Source organism: Chenopodium quinoa, unplaced genomic scaffold (genome assembly GCF_001683475.1).
Source record: "Chenopodium quinoa cultivar QQ74 unplaced genomic scaffold, ASM168347v1, whole genome shotgun sequence".
NCBI lineage: Eukaryota > Viridiplantae > Streptophyta > Magnoliopsida > Caryophyllales > Amaranthaceae > Chenopodium > Chenopodium quinoa.
Window position 1 is genome coordinate 636,774 of NW_018743218.1, and position 16,564 is coordinate 653,337.

Genomic DNA, 16,564 nt, shown 5'->3' on the forward strand with positions numbered 1-16,564 from the left:
GTATTTGTTAGTAATAATACAAAAGTGATGCCAAATATCTTAAAAGCAACACCTAAAAAGCGATTATATGTGAAATTATATATTGAATGAATAAAGGTGAATCAACATGTGAACTTAACAATAGACAATAATTAATCTAATAGGAAACATGACATCAATATAGAAGAAAATTGATTTTATAAAAAAAATTCATGTGTACTCATTAAAATCCAAAAAACAAAATACAATAAAATTTCACTACACAATATATCTACTCTTAAAAATCATAATAAATAACTTATGATTCACTATCTAGTATATTTCTAATACCATTAATTGTTTTACTTTTTATTCTGATACAGTACATACGGGATAAAATGCAACGTTTACAGAGGGAAATTGTTCAAATGACTATAAATAATCTAAAGTGCTAATTGATCAAGTCTTCGTCTTTGTCTGGAATATATATCTTCTTCCAAGTACATGTACACCCTGTATTACCAATCAATTAACAAAGTTAGAATATAATTTTTCAAAAACTAACACTATTAGAAAAAAGCCCAAGTGTTGCGGTTAAAACGGTGGTAGGGGTAGCCAATAAATGGAATCACACTAGTTCATAACCGGAGCAAACAAAGCTCAAAGCTCGTTTCTTAAGAGCAGCCGCTTCTGTAGGGACATCCGGCAAGGTGTTGTTTGTCAGATAAGCCCAGATGGGGTCCATCCAGGTCGAGCTTCGGTCAAAACCTCCAATGGGATCATGCTCAATACTTCTTTTTTCCATGACCTCCCAAAAGACTGACCTAGGCGTATCACACGAGGCGGATGATGCCAACTTGGACAGTGCATCCGCCTGATTGTTCTCGGACCGTGGCACTTGACGTAGATTGAATTCGTCAAGTGTCGCAGCCTCCTCTCTGACCGCCTGCACATATTTGATCATAGCCGGATGGGTTGCTTCATAGTCCCCATGAAATTGGCTAACGATCAATTTAGAATCAGAGCAGGAATTGACTTTCCTGGCCCCTGCCGCATTGCACATGCGTATACCAGCTGGCAGGGCCTCATATTCCGCCTCATTGTTTGAGGCCTGGAACTTAAACCGTAGTGCATATTCATATTTATCTCCTTCTGGAGAATGACAGATTATGCCTACACCACATCCGTTCATAGTGGAGCTTCCGTCTACAAATAACTTCCAAACCTGATCCAGATTTGCTAGCTGCACCGGCCTTGTCATTTCGACAATGAAGTCGGCAAACGCCTGACCTTTCATCGCCCGCCCGGGTTCAAAAGTTATTTCCAAGCTCTGTATTTCAACAACCCATTTGATCATTCTTCCAGATAACTCTATTGTAGTCATTGGCCGCTTATGTGGCTGGTCAGTATACACAATCACCGGATGTGCCAAAAAGTAGGGTTTCAACCTCTTGACTGCTTTGTAAAGAGCTAGCCCAAATTTTTCAATCATTGGGTATCGGAGTTCAGCGTTTCTGAGAACATGGATGATGAAATACACCGGGAGCTGATTGCCGTCCCTCTCAGCAAGAAGAACAGAACTAAGGGAGTGATATGAGACGGCTAGGTACATGTAGAGAACCTCATGGGACAGGGGGCTCACTAGCCTTGGAAAAGAGTGCAGATGTGAAAGGAATGGTGTCCTTCCAACAAGTGTATTTTTCCGATAGAGGGTTCAGAATGATTACAGAGTTAATTCTTCAGTAAGATCAAGTGATCAGAATGCCTAGGTGAAGGCCGCTTCCGATCAGTAATATCGAGGTACAATTGATATTACAGCTTAATCTTAACTGAACCCTATGGGTCGAACCCAATCGAATCACCGATCCGAGACGACGAATTAATGTGAAAGGATTTAATGAGTCGACAGAGTTTTACAAATACAGACGTCGGATATCGAGCCTAGGGCGTTGAGACCGAGCGTCGCAAAATCACCAAGCGACAAGTACGAGCTTAGCCGTAGCACCACAATGGTCTAACCATGTAAATGGTAGGCTAGTTCGAGCTAGCATGCACCTAGCATGGCTAGGCACAAGCCTAAGCACACTAGGTGTTCTAGACGCACCATCGCAGCCTTAGCAGCATGCCTAGGCGCACCATGCGTGCCCTAGGATGGCTGGGCAACATCGCAGCCCAAGCAGCATACCTAGGCGCACCATGCGTGCCCTAGGATGGTTGGGCACCATTATCATGCCTAGGCGCTATCGCAGCCCTAGCATGATTCCTGGGCACTATCGCTTCCCATTGCAAGAACTAGGCACACCAGGAGCACTAGGCAGCCAATGGCAGCACAGCAGCGTGCTTGCCTGGATGCCTGGGTATGCATGGCAGAGCCACACATGCACCAAACACAGCCATCGCAGTGCTAGGCACTGGCGCATGTGCATGTGTGTATGTGCATGCCTCGCACCAAGCATAGCAGTGCTAGGCACTGGCGTGTGTGAGCTAGTGCGAGGGTGCCTGGCAGCATCGCCCAGCACGCATGCTAGGCCCTTGCTTGCGTAGGCGCACTAGCTGGGCTAGCAATGCGTGTGGCGCATGTGCGTGGGTGCGAGGCTGGTGCGTGGGTGCGAGGCTGGTGCGTGGGGTGCGAGGCTAGTGCGTGGGGTGCAAGGCTTGTGCGAATGATGCAAAGCATGTGCGTGTGCGAGAGGTGCAGCGGGGATGCGTGTGGTGCGTGGGATGTGCACTGCCAGCCAGTGCGTGGGCTGTTGGGGCCAGGACCAGCACAATGTGCTAGAAGCACTAGGCGCTAGCACACAGCACCAACGCCAGCATCACCCAGCAAACACTGGCTGGCTGGGATGCTACTGGGCAGTGCTAGCTACCAGCGCTAGCTGGCTGCCAGCCCAGCAGCCACATGCCGGTTTTTTGCTTGCTTGTGGGGACCAATCAAGGGCCTTGGGGAGCAAGGAAAATGGTCCCCCCACCTAGCCTTGGCCATCACTCATTAGCATGTGATTGTGCCACTTGTCGCAATATGATTTAATTGATTATTTATTTAATTTGGAAATTAAATAAATCATTGATTTTTCAACTCTCCCACATTAGTGGGAGATTGAAAACCAAGGACCCATTTCCCTATAAATACCCTTCAAAGGTGTTGGGAAATGAACAACCTTGAGTGGAATTAAAAAGGCAACTCTTGTAATTAGATTCATAAAACTCATAGTTTTGTTTGTCCGGGTCTTGACTAACCTTCAAGATTTCGGACGCTCGGGTCGGGACGAGGGTAAGATCCGTCGGAGATCTCGTAGTTTTTGGATTTTGAAGTGAGAGCTCTTCGTGAGCGAAACACGCAACAAAGGTATAATTCTTGTTCTTAGTCTTGCTTAATTATGATTATTATGCTTGTTAATTGCTTTAATTAAGGGGCGGATCTTGGGGGGTTTCCTTCTGCGTGGTGTCGGGTCACTACGAAACCCTACAGCGGTATCGGAGCCATGTTCTTCTAATGAGATTAGATGCTCGTTTTAATTAATTTTAATACTCGGTTTTATTCTCGATTTGGCTGTCGAACCAAGATTTTGGCTCAAAAAAAGTGAATTTTGGGTGGAATCGACCTTTAGAAACAGTCTCAGCCCTCTTTGAGAATTGTACAGAAGCCAAATTCGAACCAGAAACCCATTTTTTTTGGGTTTTTCTTTTTTTTAAGCCTTGATTAATGCAAGCATTACAAGGTTAGATTAAATGCACATTTGCATCACTAATCTATTAGTTTTAAAAATATCCTTAAGCATAATAATGGAGTTTTTATTAGTGCTTAAGTTGATATACCATTTTTCACATAAACTTGTTTTTCACAAATTTTGCAAATAAATTGCAATAAAATGTGAAAGCTTGTTGTGAACTTGTAATTTTAAGTTCCTATATTGTTAAAGTTCTAATCTTTAAAGGTTTAAATGATTGGAACCCTAACCCTAAATTCCATATTGAACAAAGTTTGGATTTTTCATGTTTGGTTGATTAAAATCCATGAAGTTCAAATACTTAAGAGTAAAATTTGATTAATCTTCATATTGGAAGATGTAATCTTGGTATTTTACACAATTAGATGATTAGTTTATTTTTCCAACTCCCATTTGTCAAATCCATTATTAATTTGCATATTTGCAAGATTAATTATGGACATAGCTCATTTTATTTTAAACATAAAGAAAGACCTAATTTTGTTCAAAAATATTTTTTTTTGATAATATAGGCTTGTGCACCAATAAAATTAAATTTATTTAAGACTTTTTTTTATTTTATTTAATTTTTCCTCAAATTGATTCTAAAATGTAATTTAGAATTAATTTTTGTCAAACACAAATCGGAATTAAAATTCCGAGTGAAATGCACGCAAATCGATGCAAAACCGCAAGCGTCTCCAAGGCTAGCCGGGCAGCTCAGCAACCCACATGTAGGCTGCCCATGGTGCACGTAAGGGCCATGCATTGATGCGTATGGTTGTGTGGCAGGAAGGTTGCTGGGCGCAGCATTGCGTGGGGCTATGGCTGGGCAAGGGCTGCCTGTGGATGCTTGCTGGCAGCATGCTACCCAGCGCGCCATATGCTGGAAGGCACCAGCACGCTAGAAAGCATGCGCAGCATGCTACCAGGCTGCTGATACTAAGAAACGAGGCTTGTTGGGCACAGCAGAGCAGCACCACGCACCATGGCGCAGGGCCATGGGCTGCCTAGCAGCCATGGTGCGCACCCACTAAGGGTTTTTAGTGGGACGTTTTTCTTAATGTTTGAGCTATGATTTTGCAATTTTTCCAATTTTAATAATTTTATGTATTTATTTTAACGAGGTTAAAACTTCAATTTTTCTGTTTTGCAAAATTTGACAAATTATGGGTTATACCGACTTAATTAATCGGATTAATTAAGTATGGATGCGGAATTTAGTGGTAGCTTAATTAATTGCGTGAGCAATTTGCTTTTAGAAATAATGGATTAAACAACTTTGACTAGTTTTAATTAGGCGCGTTAATCGGACTAACCACCTAAGTTAGTTACTAGTTTTGCGTGTTTAATTATGTATTTCGTAAAATTGCATGGGCCATTCACAAATAGTGAATGGATGAATGGAAGATTGTTTTCAAAACAGGTTATTGAAAATGGCAACTAGTGGGGCTCGACTAGGATAGAAAATACGGTGTGTGTTCCGTTATGTATTTTTTTAAATCTAAATACGGTCTGCGAACCGTTAAGTATTTTTGTACTATTAGATTAATCTTAGTCGTTCTATCTAGTTTATTTTATTTTGGCCAAGATGTCTCAAGACGGCATTTTGATGAAGACGAGCCAAGATGAAGACCCATGGAAATTGAAGATTTCAAGGGGTCATGCTAGTTGCCAAATGCATCTATTTTTATGTTTTATATATTGTTGTCATATATGAATGTTAGATGCATGTCTAGGATTTCTATATGTTGCGACGATTAGTTAAGTTCACTTAAATCAACCAACATAGAAACCCTAGGTCCCTTAATAATATTGAGTTTAAATTTGCCATTCCAAGAACAACACTTACCGAACTAATGCGCGTACGTTATGGACTATGCCAAAGCGAGACATCACTAATTCCCTAGGAACGTAAGGTATACTTGGTATACAACTTGTCTTGGTTAAGCTCAACGATATCAGTAAGGAGTCCTTAGATGTCGTGGCAAAAGAGATAAAATGTCAAGGATGCATTAGATGCGACATTTTATCAAACCTAGAGTAGCTTGGAGCTATTAGCAATTGGATTGCTTACCTTAAGATATTTAATGATTAGGACAAGCCAAAGCATGCTTAACCATTTCTTGATCTTTGGGATCTCGGAATCATTTTATTCTCGCCTAAAAGGGACAATTTTATAAATGCGTGGATAAAATGCTCAATAAGATTGAAAATATGCATGAACGCTTTTAAAAATTTCAACTTATTGATTTTTGAATGGTTTTTCATCAATTGTAGAACAATTTCAGCAAGTAACTCCAACAACAACCATGTGTGCCCAGAACTCCCTGAAAAGTTAGCTATCAAGCTTAACTTAACAAATCTTGAAGAATGGGAAGAAGAACTCAGGAAAACTCTCTAGAGTTGTTCCAAAGAGTATGTTCAGGATACTTCCCTCCCAACCCTCTGTTCCAAGAAACTCTTGAGTGACAAAACTTATTGTGCATGTTCAAAAGATTGCAAATTAGTGTCACAACTCATGGCCAACTCCATCCCGGAAGAATGGAAAGAGAAACTTCCATTCTCTTTCCCGGACTTGTTCCTTGGAGTACTAAGGGATGTTGTCGGTGTGAGATTCTCTAAGAGTTTCAACGACAACAATGATGGACTCTGGTTTGAAGTGACTAGGTCACTTACATACATGAATGTAAAGCCATCAGATCAAGGTTGTCTTGCGAAAGAGAGGTACCATCTTTGGTCTACAGTCTGCAACACCAAGTTGAGACTGGGTATGCCCCTCCGACCCCATGGGGCAAGAATGACTAAGCTCTTCAAGCACATGGAACTCCTCGGAATTCCACTAGAAGATGGAATGGCTGGTCATATTATGCTCACTTCACTCCACTCAGGATATGATGTGCTAAAGGCATATATTTCTGAATCGAAGGAGACACATTCCTTAAAGAATGTGGTGGAGCTACTTCACCGAGCCAACTCATTTGAGGCAACCAAAAGACCGCCAAGAAGGAGGGATTTCAAGGTTAAGGCTAAGATGCGTTGCTTCTATTGTGGTGGGCAAGGCCACTTCAAGAGAAAATGCATGCTCTTCAAGGTAGAGGGGAACATTCCGACTACCTCAGGTTTCTTCCTAAACACTTGTGAATTAAGCTTATCATAGGTATTGGATACCAAGTATGACTCACTTTATGTTGCCTTTTCAGGGACCAAGTGAGAAGCTTATCAAGTGTTGGTGCATGTACAAGTGGACGACGAAGATGTTTTTTAGGCCGTGCTTGCATGCACTATTTTGTCTTTGAGATGTAATTGAAACTAATCCTAGTTTTGTCATGCCGTTTGAAAAATATTTTGATCGATGGTGTTGGACACCAAGATGTTTGAAACTAGTTGGCTAAACGAAAGCCAAAGAAGTTGGGTATCTCCTTCAGGCTAATTGGCTCAGGCGATTCTTGTTGTCGGGAGTAGAAATGAAAGACTTCTAACGTAGTTGTTTCAAAGAATGTCTTTCAACATATGTTCAAATTAAATTGCATGCTTTACGTAAAGACAATGGATAGATACCAAATGAACTAAGCCATCTTAGAATTCACTTTCATTAACAACAAAAGATATGGCTATATCTACAATACTGTCAAATAAATCTGAATCCTTTGAGAAATTCAAAGAATTTCAGAAAGAAGTTGAAAATCAACTTGGCAAGAAAATTAAAGCACTTCGATCGGATCTAGGTGGCGAATATTTGAGCCATGAATTCGACGATCACTTGAAAGAAAATGGTATTCTTTCAGAGTTGACACCTCCCGGAACTCCTCAATGGAACGGAGTGTCCGAACGGAGGAATCGAACCTTGTTAGACATGGTTCGATCAATGATGGGTCTTAGTGAACTCCCTATCTCTTTCTGAGGACATGCGCTACAAACTTCATATCTGTTGAAAAGACTGCATTTGAATTTGTTGCTCGTGATGGTGTCTTTTTGGAGAAGGATCACCTTTCCAAAATGACAAGTGGGAGGAATATCGAACTCGACGAAGTTCGAGAGGACGAGTAACAATGTCAACCTGATAAAAATGACAATCTAGATGCTTTGGAAGCATCTAAGAAGATTGGTCAAAATCAAACTGACAATGAAAATGCTCAACCGATTACCCTTTGTAGGTCGCAACGGCAAAGATCTCAACCAGACAGATTCCTCGGTATCGTCTTAGCCGATGATCAGGACATCCTAGTCAGTGATGGTGATGAGCCAGCGACATACAAGCAAGCTATGACGAGCCCCGACTCTGCAAAATGGCAAGAGGCCATGAGATCCGATGAAAATCAAGTCTGGGACTTGGTGAATTTGCCCGAGGGTTATACACCCATTGGTTGCAAATGGATCTTCAAAGTGAAGACAGACAAGGATGGAAATGTATTGATATACAAAGCTAGACTGGTGGCAAAAGGGTATAGACTATGATGAAACTTTTTCACTAGTTGCAATGCTAAAATCCGTCCGGATCATTTTAGCGATTGCTGCATATTATGATTATTAAATATGGCAGATGGATGTCAAAATCGCCTTCCTAAATGGAATTTTGGAAGAAACTGTGTATATGACACATCCAGAAGGTTTTGTCAATCCAGGCAACGCTAGAAAGGTTTTCAAGCTGAAGAAGTCCATTTATGGACTGAAGCAAGCCAGCAGAAGTTAGAATTTGCGATTTGATGAAGCCATTAGCAAGTTTGGTTTTATCAAGAATCCAGATGACTTAAGCAAGCCAGTTTGGTTTTAGCAAGGTCAGTGGGAGTGATATTGCATTCCTAGTCCTGTATGTCGATGATATACTTCTCATTGGAAACAGCACAAAATTACTAGAGTTCATAAAGGGCTGGTTGGGAAAGTGATTTTCAATGAAGGACTTAAGAGAGGCACAGTACATATTGGGCTTCAAGATCTAAAAATATAGATCTAAGAGGATGATTGCATAAAGCCAAAGTACTTACATTGATAAGGTACTGGCTCAATTCAACATGGAGAATGCCAAGAGAGGGTATTTACCCATGTCCCATGGCATAACTCTCAGCAAGAAACTGTGTCCATAGACACCTGTTGAGCGAGAAAGAATGAATCATATCCCATATGCTTCGCTGATCGGATCGCTCATGTATGCCATGATATGTACAGGGCCAGATGTATCGTATGCCATGAGTGCAACGAGCCGATAGCAATCGAACCCAGGAGAGGCGCATTGGACTGTGACCACGAATATCCTAAAGTACCTTAAAAGGAACAAGGATAAATTCCTGGTGTATGGAGGTCACAAAGAACTGGTTGGTGAGGGTTACACCAACGCTAGCTTTAAGATTGACAGAGACGACTCGAAGTCACAGTCAGGATACGTATTATGTCTGAATGGAGGAGCGTTCAGCTGGAAGAGTGCCAAGCAGAGCACCACTGCAGACTCTACAACTGAAGCTGAGTACTTGGCCGCTTTAGAAGCTGCCAAGGAAGCTGTTAGGATTCGCAAGTTCATCAGCGAACTTGGTGTTGTACCCTTAATCAAGGGGTCGATAGACCTCTATTGTGATAACAATGGAGCTATCGCTCATGCCAGGGAGCCGAGAGAACACCAGAAGGTCAAACACGTGCAAAGGCAATTTCACATGATAAGGGAATGGAAATCCGAAGGTGAAATCAGAATTTGTAAGACTGGCACAGATGATAATGTGGCCGATCCTTTGACTATACCGCTGCCTCAGGTGAAACACAACAAGCACATTGAGGCGATGGGAATCAAGCACATTGGAGACTGGCTTTGAAATTCCATGTACATGTGTTTTAATTAAATACGATGTTTAGTGTCAGACATTGTAATGAAACCATTCATTTATAGAGTAATTAATTTTTGTGCAAAATTATCATTCACTCCATTTCTATTTAATTGTGGTTTAGAATTAAATAATGAGTCCATTCGATTTACGGAAATATTCAAAACAGGGTATCAAGACCATGTCTTGGATAAAGAAACACCTGTTAAGTGAACATTGAATATTTAAATCAAAAATTGTCCCTAATCGAGGTCATCTAATAGTTGGACGATTGATGACCGCCATAGATTAGTTTAGAGTATGATTTACAGCACCGTTTCATGTGCTGCAAGGACGTAACAGTCATAAAACATTTGCACAGGTACAGTTTGGAACTGTATTGGATAAGACCTATGAGAGTACTTTAAGCAATTTCAAAATTGTCATAAGTACATTTCTCTATATGACTATCGGAACCTGTTTCCTCCGACCATGAGTATTGTGAAATTTTCTTGTTTGAGTACTAGACTCTTCGATGTTTTCTAATGTCTGCCGTAACTGGGGATCATAACGGGAACACTCAGGAGACTAAGTCCTCTTAGTAAGAGGAACTTACAATGAAAAACTAGGATTGTCCCCATATTAACAATAGGAAAAAATGTTTGGTTGTTTACAAGGCCGCTCGAAGAGTGAGACTGTGAAAATGCATGGTCGTGCTCAGATGGATTTTAGAAATCATCTACTTATTGACAGTCAAACTCGGAGATCGAGAAACACTTCTAAACGTAATAAGGATGACGATAAATCTTACCTTATAGTTCACGAAGAAACATTAAGAGACATAGGAAATGGGCTATACACTGTATGCACACTAGTCTGGAAGGACAAGTGGGAGATTGAAAGGAATGGTGTCCTTCCAACAAGTGTATTCTTCCGATAGAGGGTTCAGAATTATTACAGAGTTAATTCTTAAGTAAGATCAAGTGATCGGAATGCCTAGGTAGAGGTCGCTTCCGATCAGTAATATCGAGGTACAATTGATATTAAAGCTTAATCTTAACTGAACCCTTCGGGTCGAACCCAATCGAATCAACAATCCGAGACAACGAATTAATCCGAAAGGATTTAATGACTTGACAGAGTTTTACGAATACAGACGTCGGATATCGAGCCTAGGGCGTCGAGATCGAGCGTCGCAAAATCACCAAGCGACAAGTACGAGCGTAGCCGTAGCACCACAATGGTCTAACCATGTGGATTCTAGGCTAGTTCGAGCTAGCATGCACCTAGAATGGCTAGGCGCAAGCCTAAGTACACTAGGTGTGCTAGGCGCACCATAATAGCCCAAGCAGCATGGCTGGCATTTGCTACTTGTAATGAGTAAACGTAAAATCAGTAGTTAGGCGGCACCCTTTTCCTTTTTTTTTTTTAAATATCAATATCATAATAATGATTTGATAATTAATAATAGCTTACAAGCCTATCCATACGACTCTTGGCATCCGACCGTACGATGCTTGTAGTACTTGGCTGTCAGGTCGAATGCTGGGAGGCTGCTATCTTGCCGGCTATACCCATTGAGTGTCATGCTAGGCACATGTAACTCTAATTGGGGGTGGTTTAGACGAGGCTGGCTGCTTATGGTGCCTCCTGTCTAAGCATGGGACACGTATGATCTCAAGATCTCAAGCGAGAGGGGGTGCCTCCCGTCCGGTCCTCATAACATGGCTTAGAACACCTCATTGAGGAATTCCAGGGACTGTCCTTGAATTCGGATGTTGAGGGCGACTCCGATAGTTGTTGATTTTTCTTTTGCTCGATTATCATTCGAGCATTAGAGTATGTCTTCTTTGATCCATCTGGATGAACATGCCAGATAGGCTTCCACTTTCCTGGTGAGGGGAAGCGATACTTAGTCAAATCGATCAAAGGCTCTTGCCTCGCCCGAGATCTAGGGTAGGGGGTCGCCTCTCGATCCTTTACAGGCTTCTTCCTCCAAGACTGGGAGGGTCTTCTGGGCGACTGTTCCTTTGGTGGATCAGTCGCCCTTTTGTTGATAAGTTTCTGGATCTCCCCCTTGAAACTATTCATAAAGGTCATAAGTTCGATTCTGGTGATGGGGGCAGATCCCTCGACCGCATGTTGATGATCAAGTGGCTGGCCAGCTGGTTTACTAGATCCAGCCAGGCAGTCCTCCCGTTCCCTCCTTTCGGTGGGACGAGTGCGTCGAGCTCTAAGGGTCCCGTCAGGGGTCGTGCGAGTCTCGACCTCGGTATCATTATCCGTATCCTGGTCAGTGTAGACCTAAGGGTCGTCCATGGGACGCTTGTCACTTAAAATCGGTACAGACTGTGATTCAATCTCGAAAGTACTCTCCCCACATACGGCGTCAAAATGTTTCGGGGTTTTTTGATGATTTGCAGGAGAGTTACGATTCCGGGACAGGTATCCTTGCGCCTGTACCTGTAAAACAACGGAGACTCCAGGTGGTGGGAGCTCCGCCTCCGACGATAAAGTTAGAACTTGTATGTGGAGTAAAAAAGGTGCGGAAAGTAAGGGGCGATCTAGTTCCTCTAGGGGAGGAGTGATAAGGAAGTGCAATTAATTGCTAAGTTAGGTCTAGCAATCAGAGAGCACGTGTGTTTAGGTTTCTCTAGGTGAGAGTAGTTAATTCTGTTGTTTAATGGAGGCTAATGACCTGTTTATATAGCCTCGAAGTACATGCCCAATACTAGGTTTTCTGGGAAAAAATAGGACTGATTGGGCTTGCCTCGGGATTTGGGCCTTTGGCGGCTGCTTTTCAGGTTGGCAGATTATGGGCCACATGGCGTGGCCTGATTAGTCCATGTTGGACCTCTCAGGGTGATAAGTGTCGGACGCTGATTGGCCCACATGGTGGACACATGGCAGGTCCGGATTGGTCAAATTGTCATGGGTAATTTTACCCTAAACAGTCTCCATGTTTGTAAATCATGTTTGGAACTTAATTCATTTGCATGAAGGGTGAATGACCCATCAATCGTAAATAGGTTTTCAAGGAGAAAACTGACAAATGTGAAATGCATAATGCATACATAGCTAGATTGGTTGAAAATTATACAATTAATTCACGGCGTTGATTTTAACAAAAAACACCTATTCACCAATCGGAACGCTTTAGTCATTTCGTGATTATTCTAGCAAAATTGTGCATATGAAATATGACAAAATAGATAACGAAACCGCCTTCCAAAAATGGGATTTTAGGAAGAGACTATGGAAATAGTCTAAGGGTTTTGAGAATCTAAATAATGCTAGATTTGAAAGCAAGCTCAAGAAATCCATTGTGGGATTAACTGAAGAATTGCATGTAGGAATTCGAACATATATTCTCATAAAGTTAATAAAAGGTTTGGCTTATGGAGAATCATAGAAATTATTATGAACAAGAAGTTTAGTGGGAGCAAGAGTCAATCTTGTGTGGTCCAACAAGAAGTTTACGAACTCTATTCTGAATTGACTATCAAATGCTAAATGCTTAAATTTGAAAGGAGTTTTACAATGGACCAAGCAAAAGGCGATACTTAGTACATAGTGGGAATTAAGGTCTATTGGATAGACTTAATGAAGTGTTTAAACGAGTAGAGGAATTTACCATGTTAAACATAAAGGACATTGAATGGCTTTCAACCCATATGTATAAAACTAAGTAGATGTTTGAACTAAGTGTAAGCTAGGCTAATACTAAATCAAACAAGAAAGACTCTAGGAGAGACTTTCAACCGTATCATATAGCAAACAGTTTAGCAAGAATCGGTGAAACTGGATAGGTTAAAAGGTCACATGAATGGAATAAATTGGAAAAAATTCTGTAACTGAAACTGTTTGGGGTAAAAATACCCCAGCCACGTGGCCCTATGGATGAGCGACACGTGGAACCCAGCCATTGGTCAGCAGGGCTCCATCCCCTACTTACACGTGTCCCAGATACCCTAAATGGGGAACCAAGTCTCCCCACTATAAATAGTGGGAGAATCCTCATTAATGAGGCATGCAGAGTATTCATAAATACTTACACACAACCCGAGCAATATTAATTGCGGAATTCTCCCATGACGCGAGAAGTAATTTCACTATGTTACGCACTATCTACCTCCTGTACGTAACTGACTTGATCGTCGGAGGCGGAGCTCCAACCAACCGGAGTCTTCGTGGTTTTGCAGGTACAGGCGGCGAAGGGCATTCTCGGAATTGTAACTCTCCCGCAGGACACATCAAAAAACCCCAAAACATTTGGCGCCGCTTGTGGGGAGAGTACTTCTGAGATGACTTCTAATCCTGTACCACCGGATCAGGACAGGCGGCCGTCGGCCAAGCCTGAGGTCTAGAGGAACTATGAAAGTGGTGATGATTACAGAATCGACACTTATGTGGCCCCAGACGGGTCCTTCAGAAAAAAGCACACCCGTTCCAGGGATAAGAAGGAACGGGATAACATCCAAACTGCTCCAGGTAACCCAGCCGGCAACCCGGTTGGAGCTACTTATGCGGCAGAAGGCTCTGCTCCCGTCACAAGGAACGAACTCATGACCTTCATGAATAGTTTCAAAGGCGAGATCCAGAACCTTATTCGGTCAGCTACTCCCAAGATGAGTCAACCGGCCAGGAAGCCTTCTTCTGGGAAGAAGACGATAAAAGACCGGGTCCCTACCCCTCGCCCAAAGCCGAAGGAGGGGGATGGCATCAGGTTTGATCAAAACAGGCTCCACTTCTCGCATGCGGAACTCAAAAAACCCATCCGGCACTTACAGCCGGATGGCACCAAGAAGACTTTCTCTGATGCCCAGACATTTCTCCAAGAAAAGAGAAGTCTGGCGTCTACGTCGGCTTCAACGTCGACCTTCCCGGACAGTTTCCGTGACACCTCTAACAGGCGCACGAGAACAAGCCTAGGGAGTTCGCCAAATGGGCTGGGTGGATCCCCTTTTACCCAAACAGGTCCGTTTGGCAGGAATGCGCAGCAGCCGTTCCAGCTCATGGACTGGCAGCAGCGCCTGCTGATCTTGGGAGAACAGCCCACGACGTTCTCCCCTGAGATAACCCAAGCGGCACAGCGGCGGTTAAAAACGTGTTGGTAGGCGCCTATGACGGTACCTCCAACCCAGAAGATCATCTAATGGCCTATTCCAACCTCATGTACCTACAGGGGTTGGATGATGTCGTCTGGTGCCGATGCTACCCGACTACCCTGAAAGGCATTGCCAAACGGTGGTTTGGTAATTTACCAGCCGGCCGCATCAACAGCTTCAAGACTTTGGCGTACTTATTTACGTCAAATTTCTCAATTAATATCCCCGCCAAAAAGACTAGCCTCGATCTAGGGGCAATACAGCAGGGTGACAGAGAAGGGCTCCGTACCTATGTTAGGCGGTTCAATCTGATGAGAATTCAGATTCAAGGACTTTCTGACAAAGTTGCTTACACAGACTTCTTTAAGGGTCTGAAGAATGGGTCAACCTTCAAGTTCGATCTCGTCCGGAAAAGGGTAGCCACCCTCTAAGAGGCGTTAATGGAAGCTGAAGCCTATATACAGGCGACGGAGCTTTGTGCTGTAAAGCAGCCATCGGATTCCAAAAAATCCGACAAGAGAGACAGCCGGCAACAGCAACAGCCGGCTAAAAAGGAAGAAAAGAAGAGAAAAGAGGTCTGGGCGGCAGACCGATCTGGTCAGCCGGCTTAGAAGCTCAGACAGAAATCAGAACTGTATGTACCCGAGTACGAGTTCACAAAGGGCTGCCCCTCCATCCTCATGGAGATCAAGGACTAGATGTCTTTCGACAAACCGGCTATGATGAAAAGCCCCGTAAGCAGCCGGGACAGAAGCAAATACTTCCAGTACCATGAAGATGTTGGCCATGACACTAATGGTTGTTATAGCCTTAGGCGGCTATTAGACCGTCTGGCCGATGAGGGGGCCCTGAAAACCTATCTGCCCAAAACCAATAGCAACCTGGCCAAGAAGGGGCAGACGACAAAAGCTGTGCTTGCCAACTCTGAGACGGATGAAGAGACAATCTTCACCATAGCAGGCGGCTTTGCCGGAGGGGGTCCCACTATTAGGGGCACCAAAGATAACATCAGGAAGCTGCTCAACTCAGTTGATGAGAGCCAGGCATCGAAAGACAACTTTTCCTGAGGTCCTTATTTCTGAAAAGGACGAAGGCAAGGTCAGGCGGCCGTGACCCCATAGTCATCGAATGTAAAATTGCCAATTAGAGGGTCGGCCGGATCCTAATAGATACCGGGAGCTCGTCTGACCTAATCAGCTATCAGTGCTTGACCAAGCTCAAGTACAAATCCAGTAACATGCACCAGGCGCCTCACCCGCTTGTTGGTTTTGGGGGAGGCGTAGTGCATCCGGTAGGAAGCATAGATCTTCCCATCCGGCTGGGTGAAAAGGAGGAAGGACGCCACATGGTGGTAAAATTCTTGGTTGTAGAAGAGCTTGCCGCCTACAACATGATTTTTGGTCGTCCGACCCTCAACGAATCCAAGGCTGTCATCGTCCCCTCACTCATGCTCGTCAAATTTTAAAAGGACAATGGTACAGTCAGTTCCCTAAAAGGGGACCAGAGGACGGTTAGGGAGTGCTATATCTCTGACGTCAAACCTACTATGGGGGCAGCCGGAGACGGCAAGCCCATACACCTTGATAACTGCGATACAGCAGTCCCGGCTCCAAGGGCAGCCAGTAAGAAAAGGATGGCGGACCAAACGGGAACCGTCAAGCGAGAAAAATAGCAATCACTAGCCGACTGGTGACCTCAACCGACTGGTGACTGCCTTGATGTCGTCCTAGACGATAGCCGTCCCGACAAAACCGTCAAGGTTGGGACGTTTGCTTATGAACGGTTGGGAGCAGACCTGCTTCAACTTCTAAAAGAATTCAAAGACATTTTTGCCTTTGAAGTGGAAGAGATGCCAGGCGTCAGCCCGGATCTAGCTGTCCACAAGCTCGCCGTGGACCCTAAAAAGAAGCCGGTCAGGCAAAAAAAGAGGGATCGCGGTGAAGAGAGATCTCAGGCGGCAGTGGCTGAGGTCAAAAAACTATTGGATGCTTGCTTCATCCGG